Here is a 6000-nt window from a genome sequence, read left to right as displayed (position 1 = left end):
GTAGTGAGAAAAGACTATTGGATTTACCTATTAGATCATCACTCTAAGGAGATGGAGGTAGAAGACACTGCTAAGGCTTAGTGAGTATTAAAGAAGTCAAAGGAGCTTCATGTTCAAAGCTGTTATGGTTTATGTCTAGATGTACCCCCAAATCCTCATGCAGTCTTAGGCTTTTTTGAAGGTGGCTGAATCTAGCATCTGATGCTGGGATTAAGGGTGTGTAATTGTTAAATCAGTCCAGTGATTGGTGTGGCACCACCCCAGCTCCAGGAATCTAGATACAATATAGAAGAGACAAAAAGAGTCTTGTCTCCCCCACTTGTTGCTTTGCTACTTTCTGCCTGTCATGACTGTTCTCTGCCAAGCCACCATACCTTGGAGCCAGTGAATTATGTACAAACTGTGAGCTAGATAAACCTTTGCCCCTTAAAATTTGGGCATTGGGTATGTGTCTCAGCAATGAGAAAAGTAACTAAGACAAACCAATCAGTGGACTGATTTAGCAATCACACACCCTTAATCCCAGCACACTAGATTTAGCCACCTCCAAAAAAGCTTAAAACTGCATGAAGCTTTAGGGGAAACATCTAGGCACAAACTAGAACATCCCAAGCTTCCCACCAACTCCCCCTTAAGACTCATGTATATTCTTTTCCAAAAAAGAGCCATTTAGTCCATCTCTAGAAGCCAAAATACCAACAGTTTCAGCATTGCTGAAAAGTACAAGTCCCAAGTATCTTCTGAGATTTAAGGCAAAGTCTTAGCTGCAAGCCCCTATACAAATGAAAACATAATTGAACACTTCCAACATTTAGTGGCACAAGATAGACTTTTCAGTTCCAAAAGTTGCAAACAGGAATACAGTGGAATGGGTCCAAAGCATGTCCAAAATCCAGCAGGGAAAGCTTTAAGTCCTGTAGTTCTATGGGCAGCATCTGAGGCAATCTGTGGCAAAATGTGAACTCCAAAGGGCTTGGGTGACTCCACCCTTGCAACACTTCTGATGGTTGTAGCTCCTATGGCTCCTCTCTTGGGCCCATTCTGCTCTCTCCTTGCAGTTTTCCTCAGAGGTTTCATGTTCCTGACTTCTCTAAACTTCTGGGGTCTCCACTGCACTGTCAGTTTCACCCTCACAGGTTCACACATTGCCCTCTCCTGAGTACACTGCCTGGCCTCCCAGGCCTTCTTCTCAAATATGGGTGAAAGCCTTCCTGACACCACAACTCTTATATTCTGCTTGCATAAAATTAGTGCCTCGTGGATGATGTCAGGGTTTGCTGCCAGCTGGCACAGTATTTAAGTTTCCCTCTCTGTTGGCTGTAGGAATCAATGCCTGGATTACTGAGCACTCTGAATTCAATTCTCAAGGCTGCCATCATTCTGAAACATGATGCTCTGGGGCTTTCTTCTCAAAGCAAAGTCTTTTACTTTTGCAATTTTGAGGCTGCAAAGGCTGGAGTCCTGCTGCTTCTTGTGATGCCTTCAGGCTATCTTTTTGGTTATGTTCCTTCTCAGCAATAAAGATCTCTTCTGCTCTGTCTTTGCAGTCCACAGCTTTACTGCGCTTCCTTAATAGCCAAACTCAAAATAGAATGTTTTAAATCATTCTATTAGTTTCTTTTCTCTCAACATAGATCTGGCTAAAAGCCCCCAACAAGAGGCATGCTTCTACATTAGACTCCCTTGAAATTTCTTCTGAAAGATTAATTAGTCCACTGCCCTTAATCTTACTCTCAGGAAAAGTCCCTGGATATAAGCAAAATGCAGACAAACCCTCTGCCAAGCCATAACACATATCATCTGGAGTCAAACAATGAATGCAGTCTTTCTTCCCAGCATAAACTTCCTGAGCCTGATATTTACTGGCAGGATGTCTATCAGCCTTTTGGTTTTCTAAGCTCTGATGAGAATCTCCCATGCAATGCAGCTTAAGACATTCCAGCTCTACTTTTTCAGTTAGCATCTCCAAACCTTTCCAAACTCTTCCCACAAGCCAGGCCCAAAGATGTCTGAACCACATGGTCAGGTACAGTTACAGTAACAACCCCACTTCTCTGTTGCCAAATTCTGTCTTAGTTTCTTTTCTCTTGTTGCTGAGACAAACTACCCAATGCCTAACATTAAGGGAGAAAAGATATATTTTGCTCACACTTTACAGAATTTGCTGGCTCTAAGCCTGGATGGCACATGGCAGAGAGGCAGCAGTTCATGGTGGCAAAAGACAGCAAAATCAACAAGGGAAAGAGAAAGGACAGGATTCTTTCTATTCCTTATATTGTAAGGAGGCTACCTGCCCTGGAGTGGGGGTTAGCACTCACACCTTTAACCTCAGCATTGGACCATGAATTACAAACCCTAGATTCAGCCACCTCTGAAATCCCACCCTTCATGACTTCATGTAGATTTGGGGGGACATCTAGACATAAAACATATCAAAGGCTTAGAATTCAATAAAAAAGATAGATAGCTAGATACCAAAGCCTGATCATACTAGCTTTTGAGAGCTGATTGTTAAGCAATAAGATACTGGGTGAACAAGTATTTTGAGTTTTAAATCAGTGATGGTGGGAGTATGTATGCTATGTAAATCCAGTGTTTTCTTTTGTTCAGAAAGAGGATGTCTAGCATTTTTCATAATATGCTATAAAAATATGGTGACCAGGGTCTGTATATGTTGGATAGAAAAAAATAGTACATTATTTTAGAGACCTTGAGCTTTTTCAGGTGTGGTTGTAATCTGTTACAAGTTATATTTTGTTTCATTGAAATCCTAGAGGTATGGGTGTAACCTGTTACAAGTTATATTTTGTTTCATTGAAATCTTTTAATACATACATGTAGGAGGCAGGAAGAAGGAGTGAATAAAAATTATTTGTGCTGATTCTACACTTATAAGCTAAGGTTGAGGCTTAGTCTGGAAGAAGACACAGAAGAGTCTGGTTAGAGTTTGGTCAGGAAATAATCTTTGCCAGGTAAAAGTTTCTTGCTAAATGGTTGTGCACAGAACCAGAAACAGGGTATTGATTGGAGGGCAGGTAAGATATAGGTGGAGGTTTTTTAAAGGTAGAAGATATTTGCCTTCACATCAAAAAAGTAATTGAAAAGAAATAGTAATGGGTGGAAATTTTAATTTAAAAAGTAGTTTCACCATGTAGAAACCCTCACAAAACCTTCTGCTTTTTGTTCTGTTTCAGAGAGGATTCTCTTCTAGACATCTAGAACCTTAGCCACAGTTGTAAAAACAAATGCAGGATGGCACTGGATAAAACTGTTTTTGGCCATGAAGGGCACTATGTGGGCCTGCTCATCACAATCAGAGTCATCTCCTTGTCATCTGGTGTCCTAATAAAACTCTTGCCTGTCAGCAGCATGATGGTCTGATTGGTGTTTGACCCAGACTAAAACCAGGCCAGGTAAGGATGAAAGAAAGGCATTCTGTCATATCTGATACGGATGTAACACTGTCCCCAGAAATATCATGAATTATCCTCCTTTTATTAACACAATCCTCCCATCTCTCTTACTCTCAAAAGAGATCCTCATTATTTGTTCAGAAGGGAAGTTGAATTCTGTGTTATTTCTGGTATTGGCTCCACATTCTCTGGCCAAAAAATAAACTTTCTAGCCAAGCATGATGATGTACAACTGTAAGTAGGATCACAAGTTCAAGCCTTTTGCAGTTACAATTTACCAACTTAGCTTGATCTTGCCTAAAAACAAAGATGTAAATAATAAGTCTAGAAATGTAATCAGTGTGAAGTTCTCCAAATCAATTTCCAATATTTCACACACACACAAACATGCACCAGCAAATAAGGAAACCAAAGAATAAACTTTCTTTCAGTGCATGATTGGCTCTCAGTTTTGTTCTTGGGTCCATGATACCAAGAAGAAGAAAGAGTACAGCTTGGATCATAAACTGGTAGCAATAATAGTTACTTAGGTCTTAATCAGCTTGAGCCGGGTATATAGCTCAGAGGCATAAGTGCTTGCCTAGCAAGCCTTATGAGGTCATGAGTTTGATTCCTAATACCAAAAAAAAAAAAAAAAAAGGTCTTAACCAGCTCAACTAATTTAGAAATTGAAATTCTGACTAAATTCATAGTCATTAAGGGAATAGATTGTCAGTTTCATTGTAAAACAGAATTTTTTATAATTCATAAGTATATTTTTACATTCATTATCATTGGATTATTATTTTCACATGATAATTTTTCACATTATAATTTTTAGTTTTGACTGACAAATAAAAATTGTATATATTTAAAAGCTGCAATGGTAGTGGAAGGATCAAGTGAATTAATATATTCTTGACCCCATATACATATCTCTGTGATGAAAACATGTAAAATTCTCCCTGGACAGTTTTGAAGTCAAGCCCTCAGTGAGGTAGCTAATGTCACATTAATTGTGGGAAAAATAGGTGGATTAAAATCCAAGACCCCAAGACTGGGCTCTTTCCAGGGAAGATGACAAATACAGAGGAAACTGTTGTGTGAGAGAGGGTGGAACTTCTGTAGACATGAAGAAGGACAAGCTTGGGGATTGACCTTAACTGCATTGATACCTTCAGCTGTGCCTGTTCTCACCGTCTCAGCTTCCAAGATGGCTGGTGACATTTTTGGAAGGTCTTGTCATAATTGGAAGGCATAGTCTGTCTCCCAAGTCAAGCAATAGGATCCACTTAAACCTTGAATTTCAAACCATTTGTGTTTGAAACCATTGCCATGAGAGATATCCTATCTCCACTTGGACTGGTAGTTACTGAAGCAGTGAACTAGCAGGTGATGGAGAACAACTAGCTAATGAACTTCCTGCATGTCAGTGTCTTCCTGAGAGAGCACTTTCGTAACCCCAAGAGGTCTGCCTGGAAGGCCCAGGGGCTTCTGCCCAATGAAGAATACAGGTCATGGGAGAGGAATGATTTATGGTTTGACTTGCAGGCCCCAAGAGTGGCTGGATATGAGAAGTAAGAAGAGAGCAGGGAGTTCTCTTCCACCACTGACCTCCAAATTGTAGCCGGGATCCTAGTGTCAAGTCCAGCAGAGGCTTCCTCATGATCAAGCCATAGGTAAAGACCTTTTCTGGCAGCTTTGTTTATTTATTTATTTATTTATTTATTTATTTATTTGTTTTTCATTTATTGTTATTATGTTTCCTTTTAGTCTGAGCACTGTGAAGAGATCATTCATATTATAAAAATTTTAGTTGTTTTAAAGAACAATTTTTTTGCTTTCTAAATGGTACAATAAAATGTCTGAACTCAGAATTAGCAAACTGCCTATGTCTTTGTCAAGTTATGTGACCTTAAGCAAAGGATCTCCCCTGTTTGGATCCCAGTTTCCTCTTTTGCGAATGAAGATATGGGATGAGATAATCTCTTAAATTGTATCCTCTCCTAAGCTCAGCTTTTTGTTCCTGTGCTTAAGTAAACACAGGCTATGGATAATGAAAATGTGGTAACTAGAATGTAAATAACTGATTCTAAAAGCTCCTTAAAATGTGAAGAGTAAAATATTATTCCAAAAGCCCGATGATAATTATTTACTTTTTACATGTGCTTTGCTCTTTAAGAACACACTGACTCCAGCAACAGGATAGCAAAATGGAAAGAGATGAGTAACAGATGACAGGAAGAGCTGTAAGAGTCATCCTATCATCTTTTCAGTTGCTATCACCACTACAAAACATTGGACATTGTGCAAAGCACTCCAGAAGGTAAGGAATGGTATGGGATTTGTTTGTCAATATCAAAAAGCTTGCTTTGGAATGGCAAGACATTAGTAAAAGCAACTGCAGAGCATGATAGAATATAATTAGAGGGACAGTGAGGACATACTTCAGGGAATTTGAAGGTGGGTCAGATCAGTGTTCTCCCTAGATGGCCAGGAGAAGAAAGTGAAGGACTTGAGTGAGAAAACATTTGAGTTGTCTTCAGGTTAGCTGAGGGTTAAGTATATTGTAGTGAGGGTATGCTGCAAACACACATATCAAGACTAA

Source organism: Chinchilla lanigera, unplaced genomic scaffold, assembly GCF_000276665.1.
Source record: "Chinchilla lanigera isolate Chin_1 unplaced genomic scaffold, ChiLan1.0 scaffold00067, whole genome shotgun sequence".
Classification (NCBI taxonomy): Eukaryota; Metazoa; Chordata; class Mammalia; order Rodentia; family Chinchillidae; genus Chinchilla; species Chinchilla lanigera.
This window is presented reverse-complemented; position numbering follows the sequence as displayed.